At 41.3% G+C, this 17,206-nt stretch overlaps 1 pseudogene; it reads right to left on the bottom strand.

Annotated features, from left to right (window-relative positions):
- Positions 1–2,395: 2,395 nt before the first annotated feature.
- LOC123461569 lies at positions 2,396–3,927 on the bottom strand (annotated as a pseudogene).
- Between the last annotated feature and the right edge of the window lie 13,279 nt (positions 3,928–17,206).

The following is a 17,206-nucleotide window of genomic DNA, read 5'->3' as shown; positions in this document are numbered from 1 at the left end:
TACAATTTGTATTCTTTTTTGTGTGTGTCTCTTGTCTTATTGCTATGGCTAAGACTTCCAGTACTATATTAAATAAAAGTGGGGACAGTGGTCACCCTTGTTTTGTTCCTGATTTTAGTGGAAAATCTTCAAGTTTTTCTCCATTTAGTATTATGTTGGCTGTAGGTTTGTCATAAACAGTCTTTATTATGTTGAGATATGTTCCTTCTATTCCCAGTTTCTGTAGGACTTAAAAAAGTTTTTTGTTTATTTTTATTTATGTATTTGAGAGTGAGTGAGAGAGAGAGAGAGAGAGAGAATGGACATGCCAGGGCTCCCAGCCACTTCAAATGAACTCCAGATGGACGTGCCATATTGTGCATCTGGTTTACGTGGGTCCTGGGGAATCAAGCCTCAAACTTGGGTCCTTAGGCTTCACAGGCAAGCACTTAGCTGCTAAGCCATCTTCCCAGCTCCAGGACTTTTACCATGGAGGGATATTCGATTTTGTCAAATGCTTTTTCTGCATCTCATCAGATGATCATGTGATTTTTGTCCTTCCATTTATTTATATAATGTATTACATTTCAATTTGCATATATTGAACCATCCCAGCATCCCTGGGATAAACCCTACTTGGTCAGGGTGAATGATCTTTCTGATATATTCTTGTTTTATAAAGTTTATTTTATTTCATTTTTTATTTTTAAATTTTTATTAACATTTTCCATGATTATAAAATATATCCCATGGTAATTCCCTCCCTCCCCACCCCCTCACTTTCCCATTTGAAATTCCATTCTCCATCATATTACCTCCCCATTACAATCATTGTAATTACATATATGCAATATCAACCTATTAAGTATCCTCCTCCCTTCCTTTCTCTTCCCTTTATGTCTCCTTTATAAAGTTTATTTTTATTTATTTGATAGTGACAGACAGAGAGAGAAAGAGGGAGAGAGAGAGGGAGAGAGACAGACAGACAGAGAGACAGAGAGAAAGAGAGATAATGGGTGTTCCAGGGCCTCCAGCCACTACAAACGAACCCCAGATGCATGTGCCACCTGTGCATCTGGCTTATGTGGGTCCTGGGGAATTGAGTCTTGAACTTTAGGCTTCACAGGCAAACAATTAACTGTTAAGCCATCTCTCCAGCCCCTTTCTGATACATTCTTTATTTTCTTTGCCAATATTTTGTTGAGAATTTTTGCATCTATGTTCATGAGGGAGATTGGTCTGCCATTTTCTTTTTTAGTTCTATCTTGGTCTAGTTTTGGTATCATGGTGATGTTGGTTTCATAGAAGGAGTTTGGTAGGATTCTTTCTTTTTGTATTTCATGGAGAAGTTTAAGAAGCTTCGGTGTTAGTTCTTTCATGAAGGTCTGGTAAAATTCGCCAGTGAATCCATCTGTATCTGGACTTTTTTTAGTTGGGAGATTTTTGGTTACTGCTTGGATCTTCATATTTGTTATAGGTCTATTTAAGTGTTGAATTTCATGATTTAGTTAGGTAGGTCATATAAATCAAGAAAATTACCCATGTGTTTCAGATTTTCAAACTTAGCAAAGTATATGTTCTTATAGTATGCCCCTATGGTTTTTTGAATTTCTCTGGTATCTATTGTGATGGTGCCTTTTTCATCTTTAATTTTATTAATTTGTGTCTGTTCTCTCTTTCTTTTGGTCAGACTGGCTAAGGGTTTATGAATCTTGTTTATCCTTTCAAAGAACCAACTCTTTGTTTCCTTGACTCTTTGGATTGTTGTTTTGGTTTCTACTTCATTAATTTTTTGCCCTAATCTTTATTACTTCTTACTGTCTACTGATTTTTGGTTTGCCTTGTTCTCTTTCAAAGGCTTTAAGGTGAAGCATTACGTTGTTTACTTGCGACCTTTCTAATTTCTTTTTATTTATTTTTTTATTTTTTGAGGTAGGGTCTCACTCTAGCCCAGGCTGATCTGGAATTCACTATGGAGTCTCAGGGTGGCCTCGAACTCACGGCAATCCTCCTACCTCTGCTCCTGAGTGCTGGGATTAAAGACGTGTGCCACCGTGCCTGGCCTTTCTAATTTTTTATTTTTATTTTTATTTATTTATTTTTTATACAAAATTGCACCACTTTGATTAAGGCTTTTAGTTTACATTTGGCCACCTCAAAGTAGTTGTAACATCAGGTTGGTCAATTTAGATATGTGGCTCCCTGTTGGATAGACACACAATCTTTACATCCAAACATTAATGCATACGAAGCAACAAGGCATTGTTAAATAAAACAGCAATAATTACTGCAAATTAGGCCTTGTGACCAATTACACACATGATTAAAATTACTTCCCACATTCACATCCACAGTACTCGTCCACCATTTAACATCTCAACCAAAACGTTACACATGTGAAACAATCACTAACAGGCAAAAATACTAAACCTGTATATTTGGTATTGCAATACACTTATGCATGAGCAAGCAATGGATTCACAGTGAGAATCTACAGCTGCAGAAGCCTGAAAATGATTTATAAAAATTGTTAAATCATTAAAAAATTGTTTGAAAATATACACTTCTTGTTGTAGACCCCCACTGTACACACAACTATAAACATTGTTCCCTATTGTAAACAAAAAAGGAAATATATAATAAGGAGATTTGAAAAGTCTGGACATTTCCTTCCCAACAGATATTAAAGGCAATGTCTTTAATCTAAGACATTTTACTGAAAGGACTATCGTATTTTAAAGACAAAATCACTGTCTCCACAGGTTTTTGAAAAATTAAAAAAACTATATAGCTGTGTTAATCAAAGCGCTTATTTTGTACAATACAATGATAATGACCTTGAATTTTTTTTTAAAAAAAACTTACAATAAGCTACAAGTATCAAAGAAGCGAAGTTATCTGGAGTAGTCTATATAGGAGCTCTTTGGACTTTCTTTTATTATGCTAAAATAGTGGTGCTTTTAGGATTTACATATTGTACTCTCCAATACAAAGTATGGGGTGTGTTAAAGTATACAGTACACCATTTTCATACATGTACAACATTGGTGGATGAAGAATGTCTCTTAGCAGCAATACTGGATGTAGCCTCTGGTTTTACCAGCTGCATACTCTAGGGCTATTATATAAGTAAAAATCTCTCTTGTGATACTGGAAAGTGATTAGAATGTGCAAACTGATATAGTAGCTTTCATCCGCCTCTTAAAGGTACCACCACAGGAAAGTCCATTTAAGATGTTGGTAGGTTAACAAAGTTGGAATGCTGGCACCGTTGAATTGGGCAACAGTTCTGCAGACCTGGCTCAGAGCTACAATGAATTTCTATATTAAAGCAGCTGACATGATGACTTTTTGCGAGCCTTCTCAGGCACTGGAGTTTTTTCTGTTAATTTGCCGCACTAGGTCATAAAAGATCTCATTAACATTTATTTTTGATTTTGCAGAAGATTCTAAGAATGCACAGTTGTTCCACTGTCTTGCTAGATTCTGGCCTTGTTCCTTTCCTACAACTCTTTCATCTTCCAAGTCACATTTATTACCAACCAGAATCATTGGAACATCATCGGTGTCTTTAACTCGAAGTATCTGTTCTCTCAGATCTTGTAAGTCATTAAATGTGGACTGTGCTGTGATGGAGTAGACTAAAGCAAAGCCTTGTCCATTTTTCATGTACAAATCTCTCATCGCTGTGAACTGCTCCGTTCCTGCAGTATCCAAGATTTCAAGCATACATTGTTGTGCATCTACTTCAACTTGCTTTCTGTAAGAATCTTCTATTGTAGGATCATATTTTTCAACAAAAATTCCTTGAACAAACTGTACAGTCAGTGCTGACTTCCCAACACCTCCTGAGCCAAGGACAACTAGCTTATATTCACGCATGATGCAAACTGGTTACAAAGTAGTACCTCTCACGCTGTCACCGGGTCCCCGCAGCCAGCGTCCTCCCGCGCACCCTTGGGTTACTGCTCCCGGCGCCACTGCGCTCCAGCCGCTGCCGCTCCGCCGCTGCCACCGCCGCCGCTCAGGCTAGTTTCCACACCTGACTCTGCCTTTCTAATTTTTTAATACAGGCACTTAAAGCTATAAATTTACCTCTTAGGACTGCCTTCAGTGTGTCCCAAAGGTTTTGGTATGTTGTGCTATCATTATCATTTGACTGTATGAATTTTTTAAATTTCCTTCTTGATTTCTTCATTGACCCATTCATCATTTAGTAGTGTATTGTTTAGTTTCCATGATTTTGTGTATGCTCTATAGCTTTTCTTGCTATTGATTTGTAGTTTGATCCCATTGTAATCAGATAGAGTGAAAGGAATTATTTCAATATTTCTGTATTTGTTAAGATTTGATTTGTGTCCTAATATATGGTCTACTTTAGGACTGTTCCATATGCTGTTGAAAAGAATGTGTATTCTGCAGCATTTGGATGGAATGCCCTGTATATATCTGTTAGGTCCATTTGTTCTATGACCTCATTTAATCCAGATGCATCTCTGTTTATTTTTTGTTGGGATGACCTGTTAATTGATGAGTGTGGGGTGAGGAAGTCACTCACTACCACCGTGTATGGTATTATCTGTGACCTTTCATTCCTTCTTTGATTTTCTTTTTGAGTATAGATTCAATCTTTTTGATCATTTCTGATGTATTTATAATTTTTGGTGGGATTGTATTGCCTTGATTCTTTGTGGTTCTTGTATTACAATGTACCAACTTTTGCATACTGAATTGATTTGATGCTTGGATTTTTTACTTATCTGCAGTGTTCTTAGATGTGGCAATCCACTTTTATATACTTTCAGGATATAAGTTTAAGGTGCCATGTGTAGCTCTTTACCCCAATCCAACTGCCAAAGTAATCATAGTTGTTGAGTTTGCTTGCTAAGCAATATTCTAGTGGACTACATGGAACAATTTACTGGCAAATTCTAAACTTCAACTGAGCAATGTACACATTCAATAAAAACCACCACAGAGTATGCAATTGTGGGGATTAAAACAAGCAGATAGTCTTATAATGCCCAAATCCCTAAGGGTATGTGTTGCTCTACTCCCTTAATCCTGTCAGCTGGGAGGTAGAGAATTCTGTTCTGAACTGGGTTTCAGGTCAGCCTGGATCTGAATCAGACCCTGCCCGCAATAATGACAGAAGCAAAAGACAAAGGCCCTATAAATCTGAAAGCATCAAAGCAATATTCAACTCCCAAATACAGATTATTTGAAAGTGGTAAAGCCAACCAAGGGTATGTAGCCCATAACCTGCCCTGACATGGAAAGAGATATTAGCACTTCCAGTGCAGTCCTATGTACCTGTTTTTTTTTTGTTTTGTTTTTGGTTTTTTTTTTTTTTTTTTGGCAGTTGGCCTCATTACCTTTTGTGGTGGCTTCCAATCTCACCAATGCTACATGTACACCTTGAGCCCTCTGTGTTGTGCTGTGGAGCTGGAGTTCTGATCAACTGCTGAATATGCAGCTACCAGGGGCTGAATGCCAGAGGTTCATGGGTCTGATGTTTGGGGGATGGGAGAGTGCAGAAAGACTGGAGTTGCACACATATTCCTGCCTGTATCCCTTTTAGTAGCTCCTTAGTTGATCTCAGCTGTCTTTCCTTCAGATTTCTAGGCTGATGAGGTTGGAAAATCCCCTTGTTTGGTCTCTGCTAGTACTGCTTGGTGCACCTGGCGGGCAGTGCTGGGCAGGTGAGTAGATGGCATGGATTGGTGAGCCACAAGTGCCTCAGTGGGATTCTGGCCATTTTCCTCCTTTCTGGTGGATCTTGGTCTCTTCTGATTCTCCACTGTGTCTAAGAATAACCTATATTCCTTCACTTTTCAGAAGAGTGTGTTTTGCTGTGGTTTTGCTTAAATCCCTCCCTAGGCTGGTTTGGCATGGCTCCTATGCCACCGTCTTTCCCAGAAATCCTTCCTAGAGAGGGTTTTAAAAGCTGTGTGTAATTTTTTTGTTACTTTATTTATTTATTTTTGCATCATATCCATCTCTTTTTTGAGGTATGATTTCAGTCAAGGTCTGATTTTTTTGATGCTTCCTGGAATTCATTCTTGCATTTGATCGTGTCTTCATTAAGCTTAATCAGCTGGTTATTGAGATCCTCTACTTGTTGACTCACCTTCAATTCATTTATCTCTCTTTTGAGACCTCTCTGGTTTTCTTGAATTAAGTTAGGCCTAGTGACAAAAGCTATGGGCTTTATGAGATGATTCTTCTTAATTTCATTTATGTGAATTTCATTTTTAAAATTTTCATTTATTTATTTTTTATTAGTTTTCTATTCAGCAAATACAGGCAGTTTGGTACCATTATTAGGCTCATCCATGACCTACCTCCTCCCCTTTGGCCCCTCCCTGTTGAGGTATATGGGTCATGCATTGTGGGGTTAGCCCACAGTTATTGGTACGATAAATGTCTCTGCATATCCTGACTCAACATGTGGCTCTGACATTCTTTCCGCCCCCTCGTTATGTGGTTATTTTTTTAATTGTTGGTTTTTTGATGAGTTGCTTCCAGTACAGCAGTTCTTTTGACAGGGTCACATAGCTTGTTGTATTTTCATTTTAGGATTCAATTCTGCTTCCTCTGTTTTCATTGGAGGCTTCCATTGTGGGACTAGGCATCCTTGCAGGAGATCTCTCAGTTTTCTGAGGTTTTTTTTTTTTTTTTTTTTTTTGGTATGTGTGTTGTGGTTTACCCATATTGGGGTAAAAGTCTTATTTTATTGAGGAAGAAGCAAGTATTTGTTTTTGCAGGTTCTTTAGTGAGGGTTCTGTTTTAGATGTGAACAAGATTGGAGTAGGACAGGGTTATAACCGCAGATGTGCAGATTATAGCAATTAGAAGGGCATCAAGGGTACCTGGGGAACTGGAAGTCAGGGAGTTGGGTTCTCAGGCCTACCTACTCTGCTTGCATACACTGTTCAGCAAGGGGAACTGGGGGCTGGGGAATCCGCAACCAGGCAGCTCAAGAGCCAGGACCTCAAGAGGTCAGCTCCCACAGTGGCCCATGCACCCTCTGGCTCAGGGGAACAGGAAGTTGGGGACCCAGAGGCTAGTCAATCAGGAAGGTAGAGCACAAGGCCTGTTTCTACAGCTCACACACAGGGTCCAGGCTGCCATAAGGTAGTAGTAGAGGTTCTGGGACCAGGGAACTGGGAGCTAGGGAATGAACCAGGAGCTCTGGCCTATTCACTTTGAGTATGCACCTTCTGGAGCAGTGGATCCAGAGTTGGGGAGCCAGGGGCAGGTCAATCAGGAAGACAGAGCAATAGGCTTGCTTTTGCCGCATGAATGCAGGGTCCAGGCCAGCCCAAGCCAACAGCAGGGGTACTGGGATCAGGGAACTGGGAGATGGAATGAACTGGGAGCTCTGACTACTCACTCTGTATGTACACCTTCTGGAGCAGGGGATTAGGAGTTAAAAAAATTTTTTTATTAACAACTTCCATGATTATAAAAAATACCCCATGGTGATACCCCACCCCCACTTACCCCTTTGAAACTCCACTCTCCATCATACCCCCTCCCCATCTCAATCAGTCTCTCTTTTATTTTGATGTCATGGTCTTTTCCTCCTCTTATGATGGTCTTGTGTAGGTAGAGTCAGGCACTATGAGGTCATGGATATCCAGGCCATCTTATGTCTGGAGGGAGCACGTTGTAAGGAGTCCTACCCTTCCTTTGGCTCTTACATTCTTTCTGCAACCTCTTCAACATTAGACCCTGAGCCTTGGAAGGTGTGACTGAGATGTTACTCAGTACTCCAGTCACTTCTTTCCAGCACTATGATACCTTCTGAGTCATCCCAAGGTCACTGCCATCTGAAAAGAGAATATTCTCTACCCAAAGTGAGAGTAGCATTAATATAAGGGTATAAATATTAAGAGAAGTGCTTACTGGGCAGTTTGATAAGCATAGTATATACACTTATCCAGGCAGCAGCAGATGTTACACCCCTAGGGTTCATGACTATCCCTGTTTTAAGTTTTCAGTATCAGGGATGTGTTCTCTCCCATGGAGCAGGCCTCCAGTCCAATTGGAGGGCAGTTGGTTTCCACCATGACAGATCTGCCATGGTCTGGCTGGCCAATTATAAGGCTTGCAGTGTCTACTGTTGAGTATCTTCACTGGTGGTATCTATTTCTCCCATTGAACTACATGTAGAATGGCTTTTTCCAGCTTTCTGTCAGCTGGTCTACATGGAGAAGGTTATCAGCTCAGTTAAAGCAGGATTTCTCATTGGTCTTGCAGCCCAAGTATGTGGAGTCTTCAATTGGGTCTTACCATCTCTTTCTGGTGGGAAACCAAGGTCCTCGACAATGGCCTATAATGTTTTGGGGGCAACAGGGACCTTCCTGGCCAACAACTCACTGGAAGGTATCCCATCCCTGGCACTGAAAATTTTCTAACAACAATCTATGGCTCCTGAGTGTCCCATTGCCCAAAACTGGAGGATTCCATATGATTTATTTGTATCCTCTTACATTTTGAATAGTCCTCCCTCCACCTTTTCCTTTACTCAATCTCTTCTGACTTTGCTTTGGGCCTTTTCACCCCTGTTAATCTATTCTTCTACTAACATACATACAATACCAACCTATTAAGTACCCTCCTCCCTTTCTTACTCTTCCCTTTATATCTCCTTTTTAACTTACTGGCCTCTTCTACTGAGTTTTTCCCTTCTCATGCAGAAGCCCAATCATCTGTAGCTAGGATCCACATATGAGGGAGAACATGTGGCTCTTGGCTTTCTGGGCCTGGGTTACCTCACTTAGTATAATCCTTTCCAGATCCATCCATTTTTTCTACAAATTTCATAACTTCATTTTTCTTTACCACTGAGTAGAACTCCATTGTGTAAATGTGCCATATCTTCATTATCCACTCATCAGTTGAGGGACATCTAGGCTGGTTCCATTTCCCAGCTATTGTGAATTGAGCAGCAATAAACATGGTAGAGCGTGTACTTCTAAGGAAATGAGATGAGTCCTTCAGATATATGCCTAGGAGTGCTATAGCTGGGTCATATGGTAGATCAATTTTTAGCTGTCTTACGAACCTCCATACTTATTTCCACAATGGCTGGACCAGATTGCATTCCTACCAGCAGTGTAGGAGGGTTCCTCTTTTACCACATCCTCACCAGCATTAATAGTCATTTGTTTTCATGATGGTAGCCCATCTGATAGGAATGAGATGGAATGTCAACGTAGTTTTAATCTGCATTTCTCTGATGACTAGGGATGTAGAACATTTTTTTAGATGCTTATACGCCATTCGTATTTCTTCTTTTGAGAACTCTGTATTTAGTCCCATAGCCCATTTTTTAATTGGGTTGTTTTCTTTTTCTTTTTCTTTTCCTTTTCTTTTTTTTTTTTTTTGAGGTAGGGTCTCACTCTGGTCCAGGCTGACCTGGAATTAACTCTGTCATCTCAGGGTGGCCTTGAACTCATGGCAATCCTCCTACCTCTGCCTCCCGAGTGCTGGGATTAAAGTCATGTGCCACCATGCCCGGCTTGATTTCTTATTATTTAATGTTTTGAGTTCTTTGTAAATCCTAGATATTAATCCTTTATCAGATGTATATCTGGCAAAGTGGAGTTTTTAAATTATTATTATTTTTGAATAAGCTTTAGCTATGCAGCCCAGGCTGGATGTGAACTCACAATTCTTCTTACTTCTATCTTCTAAGTACAAGGATTACAGACATGTATCACCATGCCTGGCTTAATGTCAAACATATCATTTCTTTCTTTTTTTTCTTCTTCTGGTGCTAGAGATGGAAGTCAGGCCCTTGAACTTGCTAGGAAAGCACTCTACCACTGGAATAGATCCTCAATTCACTCTCTCTCTCTTTTGAAGTAGGGTCAAAGTATAGTAAAGGCTGAACTGGAACTCACTCTGTAGCCCAGGTTGGCTTTGAACTCATGGCAATCCTGCTACCTCAGCCTCTCAAGTGCTGGGCTTATGATTGGAGCCACTATTATCAGCATATCTCATCATTGAATAAATGGCATCAGCAGAACTGACTATATTTGTGTGTGTTGGGGGGGGAGTAGAATAATACTTTATGTGGCAATCAAAGAAAATTCCAGATATATAAAAACACCATAGTTAACCTAAAATTATAAAGAATATAGAAATGTTTAAGAAAATATTTTGATGCTTTTGATCTTCTTGTTGCTAGGACATACACCAGATCCCAAACAGCTGATGGGTGGAAAGGGTTTATTTTGGCTTACAGTTTCAAGGGAAAGCTCCATGATGGCAGGGAAAAGATAGAGCATAAGCTGGACATCACCTCCTTGCCACAGCAGGTGAATGACAGCAGCAGGAGAGTGAGCTGATCTCTGGCAAAGAGGAGCTGGCTATCCCCAAGCCCAACAACACACCTCTGGAAAGGTTCCACCTCCCAAATTGCCACTATCTAAGAACCAAGCACTCAAAACACATGTGATTATGGGGACATCTGAATCAAACCAACACACTTGGGATAAGGAATGTCTTTGCAAGGATGAGCCATAATCCAGAAATCATATTGGACTAGTTGGCTTATGTGAAAAATTTTAAATGTTTGGCAAAAACTATTATAAGGGCTGGAGAGATGGCTTAGCAGTTAAGCGCTTGCCTGTGAAGCCTAAGGACCCCGGTTCGAGGCTCGGTTCCCCAGGTCCCACGTTAGCCAGATGCACAAGGGGGCGCACGCGTCTGGAGTTCGTTTGCAGAGGCTGGAAGCCCTGGCGCGCCCATTCTCTCTCTCTCCCTCTATCTGTCTTTCTCTGTGTCTGTTGCTTTCAAATAAAAAAAAAAAACTATTATAAGAAAAGTTAAAAACAAAGAATAGTATTAGGCAAAATCTATCTATCTATCTATCTATCTATCTATCTATCTATCTATCTGTCTGTCTATCTATCTATCATCTGTCTGTGTATCTATCTGTATATATATCTGTCTTCCTGCCTCTATCTATCTATCTATCTATCTATCTATCTATCTATCTATCTATCTATCTATCTATCTATCATCTGTCTGTCTGGCTATCTGTGTATCTACCTGTCTGTCTGTCTGTCTCTCTCTATCTATCTATCCATCCATCCACTCATTTACCATCTATCTACCTGATCATCTATCTGTGATGTGTGAGTTAATCTCAATTGTCAACTTGACAGGATCAAGAATTACCTAGGAGGCAAAACTTTAGGCATGCCTATGACAGAATCTCTCCTTGGTATGCTCCCATTCCTCCCTTTTGGAATGGTAATATTTATTCTGTGCCATTGTATATTGGAAGTATGTAACTTGTTCATTAATTTATAAAGGCCCTCAGTTAAACAATTGCTTTGAGCCTCATAAGAAACCTTGGACTTTGGAACAGTGTTGGAACTTTTCAAGACTATGGGGGCTGGAGAGATGGTTTAGTGGTTAAGCGCTTGCCTGTGAAGCCTAAGGACCCTGGTTCATGGCTCAGTTCCCCAGAACCCATGTAAGCCAGATGCACAAGGGGGCACATGCATCTGGAGCTCATTTGCAGTGGCTGGAATCCCTGGTGTGCCCATTCTCTCTCTCTGCCTCTTTCTCTGTCTGTCTGTTGCACTCAAATAAATAAGTAAAATAAAATATAAAAACTATGAGAACTTTTGTTTGTTGTTTGCTTTAGTTTTATTTTTTGTATCCATTTTGAGAGGGACATTGAGTGAGACTGAGAGAAAGACAACCACATTGGGGAGCCAGACTCATTGCCTGGGTATCTCTCAGGAGAGGCCAGGTGGGTGTGGCAGGTACAACTGAGAGAAAGATTTTCAATTCCCTATTGTAGTGTGCAGCTATAATACTTGGGGCTAGGGCTATCATTGTTATATCCATGAATTCTGCTAACCAGATTACAAACAAGTCATGAAAAACAAGGCAGCAAAAATGGAGATGAGGAGATCAAATACTCAGGATGTATAAAAGGGATATAGATGCAATCACTCAGGTGGAGTACAATTACCCTTTTTTTTTAAAAAAATTTTTCTACATATACTTTTTTTTTTTTCAAGGTAGGGTTTCACTCTAGTCTAGGCTGACCTGCAATTCACTATGTAGTCTCAGGGTGGCCTTGAACTCATGGCGATTCTCCTACCTCTGCCTTCTGAGTTCTGGGATTAAAGGCATGCACCACCACACCTGTCTCTACACATACTTTTGACTGATTTGTTTAATTAATTAATTTTACTTTGCTTCTAAAGCCTACCTGCAGAAGTTGGAAAGGTCAAAACTGTTCTTAGACTTCTTGCACCTAGAATTCTAAATGCAAGTAAGGTAAACCAAGTAGATACATAGCAAGAGATTTGAAAGATGTGGAGCAGAAGTCATCTTTCTGTATCTCGCTTGAGCCTAGGCTGACCTGGAGTTCACTTTGTAGTTTCAAGGTGGCCATGAACTCATGGCAATCCTCCTACTGAAGGAGGATAGGAGAAAGCTAGCTTTTTTTAAAAGGTAGTTTCAGTTAAAGATAGAGGCCTAAAGAGAACCAGGAGATGCCACCCCATATGCCATCTTGCCCTGGCACAAAAGTGGAACTCTTGGCAGGAATGGAACTTGTGTCTGATTGAGACTGATCTACAGTGCTTCCTGCTACCCACAGTCTAGTGCACTACCTGGATGGGCTGGCTCAGGTGGTCTGGCCCCAGGGTCTGCCCTCCAAGTCTATAAACCAATCAGGTCTTCCCCTTGCATATCTGAATCTGATGCTGTAAAGGCTGTTGGCTTCCAGTCCCTCCCTTTAACTTGACACCACACTCAGTGTGTGTGTGTATCTTTCTGGGTTCCCTCTCATCTCTGCTTGAATACAAGCGAGTGCCTTTCCCTCTCACCCAGCCTAGCGGCATGGGGGTGGTGGTAGATGATAGTATATTGTTTTGTGATTTGGGTAGTGTTTCTTCTTGCCTCTGCTTTATAGTTTGGGGTAACTTCTCACTTTGATTATATGCATGATTTTCCTTTGTACCATGTGCATACTTCCCTTATACTTCCCATCTACCTTGGGGGTGTTCTCACCAACTCTAGGCTTGCTACCTGTGTAATTTATTTTGTTTGTATTTATTTATTTATTTAGCAGAGAAAGAGGGAGAGCAAGAGCAAGAGAGAGAGAGAGGGAGAGAATGGGTACACCAGGGCCTCCCGCCACTGCAAACGAATTCCAGACATGTGCGCCCTTTGTGCATCTGGATAATGTGGGTCCTGGGGAATCGAACCTAGGTCCTTCGTCTTTGCAGGCAAATGTCTTAACCACTAAACAATCCCTCCAGCCCCTACCTGTGTAGTTTCTTTAAACTCAGGGTAACCATGAGTGTAACCCTCTTCATTACTAATTTCTCCTCTAAATCTCTCTCTCTCTCTCTTTTTTTTTTTTCCGAAGTACAGTCTCACTCTAGTCCAGGCTGACCTGGAACTCACTATGTAGTCTCAGGGTGGCCTCAAACTCACGGCGATCCACCTACCTCTGCCTCCTGAGTGCTGGGATTAAAGGCATGCGCCACCATGCCCGGCTTTCCTCTAAATCTCTTGGTCTCTGCCCTCTCATTTTTTCTGCAAGCCTCACTTTTCTACTTTTCACGTGCCAGCAGCCTTACTCTAATCTCTCTTTAAAAGCCTCAGTTTCTCTTAAGTCCACATGATTGCAGCTTTACCCTCATCTCTCTCTCTTTGAGTTTTCAAGGTAGAGTCTCACACTAGCCCAGGTGGACCTGTAATTCACTATGTAGTGTTAGGCTGGCCTCAAACTCAGAGTGATCCTCCTACTTCTGCCTCCTGAGTGCTGGGATTAAAGGTGTATGCCACCACCATGGGCCCTAATCTCTCATTTTTAAAAACTTTTTTTTATTGAAAACTTCTATAACTATAGAAGATAAACCATGATAATTCCTTCCCCTCCTACCACCTTCTACTTCACAAATTCACTCTCCATCGCATCCCCTTCCCCTCTCAATCGGTCTCTTTTTTTAAAAAAATTTATTTATTTGAGAGCAACAGACACAGAGAGAAAGACAGATAGAGGGAGAGAGAGATTGGGTGCTCCAGGGCTTCCAGCCTCTGCAAATGAACTCCAGACGCGTGTGCCCCCTTGTGCATGTGGCTAATGTGGGACCTGGGGAACCGAACCTAGAACCAGGGTCCTTAGGCTTCACAGGCAAGTGCTTAACCACTAAGCCATCTCTCCAGCCCTAGTCTCTCTTTTTTTTTTTTTTTTTGATGTCATCATATTTTGCTCTTAATATGAGGGTCCTGTGTAGGTAGTACCAGGCATTGTGTGACCATGGATATCCAGCCCATTTTGTGTCTGGAAGAGTGCATTGTAAGCAGTTCTACCCTTCCTTTGGCTTTTATATTCTCTCTGCCACCTATTCCATAATGGACCCTGAGCCTTGGAGGGTGTGATAGAGATATTTTGTTGCAGAACCCTCCTCTGTCACTTCTCAGAACTATGAGTCATCCTTCTGAGTCATCCAAGAGGTCACCACCATCTGAAACTAGAAGATTCTTTGACCCAAAAGTGAGAGTAGCATTAATATATGAGAATAAACATTAAGAGAAGTGCTTAATGGAGAGTATGGTGAGCATAATATATGCATTTAGTCAGACATCAGTGGGTATTACACCTCTAGGGCTAATGACCTCCCCTGTCATAGGTTTTCAGTACTAGGTATCTATTCCATCTGTGGAGCAGACCTTCAGTAAAATTAGTGAGCAGTTGGTTTCTCCCATAACAGATATACCACTATTGCATTTGTTGACTCATTTGGCCTGGTTGGTCAAACTTAAGGCTTGCAGTGTCCACTGTTGTTTATCTCCACTGATTATTTCTGTCTCTCATAGGGCTTCATTTAGTGTAGCTTTTTCCAGCTTTCAGTCAGCTGGTCTACAGGGCGGAGGTTTTCAGCTCATCTCCAGCTTGATTTCTCAGTGACCTTAGAGCACAAGCATGTGATGTCTCCCACAGTAGGATCTTGCCATATATTCCTGATGGGAAACCTAGAGCCTTGACAGTGGCCATAACGTTTTGGTAGCATATGGATATCCTTGGCCAACAACTCACTGGATGGTATCTCATACCTGGCCCTGAAATTTGTCTACTAACAATTTATGGCTGCTGGGTGCACCATTGTCCTAACAAGCACTAGTTTTCCATACAGCTTATTCATACCCTCTTAAAATTTGATAAACCTTTGTGGGTTTCTGGATTCTTGCTCTGGAGCTGGCCACAGTTCTCCTGAAGGTGCTCAGGCAACCAGGGTCAGTGAGCACATGATGAGAGAAAGAATCACTCCCAGGAGATAGTTTCGGTGAAGAGCTCTCTCAGTTTATTGTCAGGGAAATGGGTTTATAAGCCTCTGAGGGCAGAGGGAGTGTCCTAAGGGAATTGGACATACAAGGTTAACATGGGGACATTCATTTCAGCACCTAGGCAATGGTGGGGGGAATCAGGTGATCTAGGGTCTTAGGGGGATTGGCTGTTTGAAGGTGCTGGCTGATAAGGAGTTTACTAGGCAACTGGCCAAAGGTTACAGGGCTGTGGGCAAAGCCTAAGTTCAGGTGTGCTGGGCTTGGGGGGGGGGAGTGGCCTCCTGTAGCCTGGTGGTCCTTGGCTGTGCCTAGAAACTCAGGTCCCTCTCCTGAAGACTCCAGCTTATTCCTGGCAGTGCCCTACAAATGTTCCTCTCAACCTTCCTTTACTCAACCTCTTCTCCTTACCTCACTTAGGCCATTCCATCCCCAGTAGTCTGTTCATCTATTTACATGTATACAATACCATCTCCTTAAGTCCTCACTTCTCTTTCCTCCCTTATAGCCCCTTTCTAGCTTACTGCCCTCTGCTACCAATTTTTACCCCAACTCACATACAAGTCCAAACATTTATAGCTAGGATCCACATATGAGAGACAACATGCAATGTTTGGCTTTCTGGGCCTGGGTTACCACACTTAGTATAATCCTTTCTACAGCCATCCATTTTACTGCAAATTTAATTTTCTTTACTGCTGAATAGAACTCCATTGTATAAATGTACCACATCTTCATTATCCATTCATCAGTTGAGGTACATCTAGGCTGGTACCATTGCCTAGCTATTGTGAAGACAGTGGTGATAAATATGGATGTGCAAGTATCTCTAAGGTAGTGAGATGAATCCTTATAATATATGCCTAGGAGTGGTATAACTGGGTCATATGGTAAATCTATTTTTAGCTGTCTTGGGAACTTTTACATTTATTTCTACAATGGCTGTAACCAGTTTAAATTCCCACCAACAGTGTAGAAGAGTTCCTCTTTTTTCACATCCTCGCCAACATTTATTATCATTTGTTTTCTTTTTTTTTTTTTTTTTTTGGTTTTTCGAGGTAGGGTCTCACTCTGGTCCAGGCTGACCTGGAAAGAACTCTGTCATCTCAGGGTGGCCTTGGACTCATGGCAATCCTCCTACCTCTGCCTCCTGAGTGCTGGGATTAAAGGCGTGCACCACCACGCCCGGCTCCATTTGTTTTCTTGATGATAGCCATTCTTACAGAAGTGAGATGGAATCTCAAAGTGATTTTAATTTGTATTTCCCTGATGGCTAAAGATGTAGAACATTTTTTAGATGTTTATAGGCCATCTGTATTTCTTCCTTTGAGAACTCTCTATTTAGTTCCATAGCCCCCCTTTTTTTTTTGAGGCAGGGTTTCACTGTAGCTCAGGCTGACCTGAAATTTACTATGTAGTCTCAGGGTGGCCTTGAACTCATGGCAATCCTCCTACCTCTGCCTCCTGAGAGCTAGGATTAAAGGCATGCACCACCATGCCTGGACATAGCCCATTTTTTTAACTGGTTTGTTTGATTTCTTATTATTTAAGTTTTTGAATTCTTTGTATATCCTGGATAGTAATCCTCTGTCAGATGTATAGCTGGCAAAGATTTCCTCCCATCCTGTAGGTTGCCTCTTTGTTCTATTCACAGTGTCCTTTGCTGTATAAAAGCTTTGCAATTTCATCAGGTCCTAGTGATTTGCTGGGCTCCGGCGGCAGGGGCAGGTAGTGCTGAGGGAAGGACCAGGCCTGCTGGTTCCTCCCAAGGGGTTGAGGAGGAGATGAGCATCAGATAACTCAGAACTCTCCTAGCCACTGTAGAAAAACCACACTGAGTCAGGAGTCTTGTGGAAGCAGGAACTCACAGGAACTCTCTTTATTGTTGAAA

The sequence above is a fragment of the Jaculus jaculus genome, chromosome 6, assembly GCF_020740685.1.
Source record: "Jaculus jaculus isolate mJacJac1 chromosome 6, mJacJac1.mat.Y.cur, whole genome shotgun sequence".
NCBI classification, from domain to species: Eukaryota; Metazoa; Chordata; class Mammalia; order Rodentia; family Dipodidae; genus Jaculus; species Jaculus jaculus.
The sequence above is the reverse complement of the archived record's forward strand: the minus strand, read 5'-3'. Positions and strand labels throughout refer to the sequence as shown.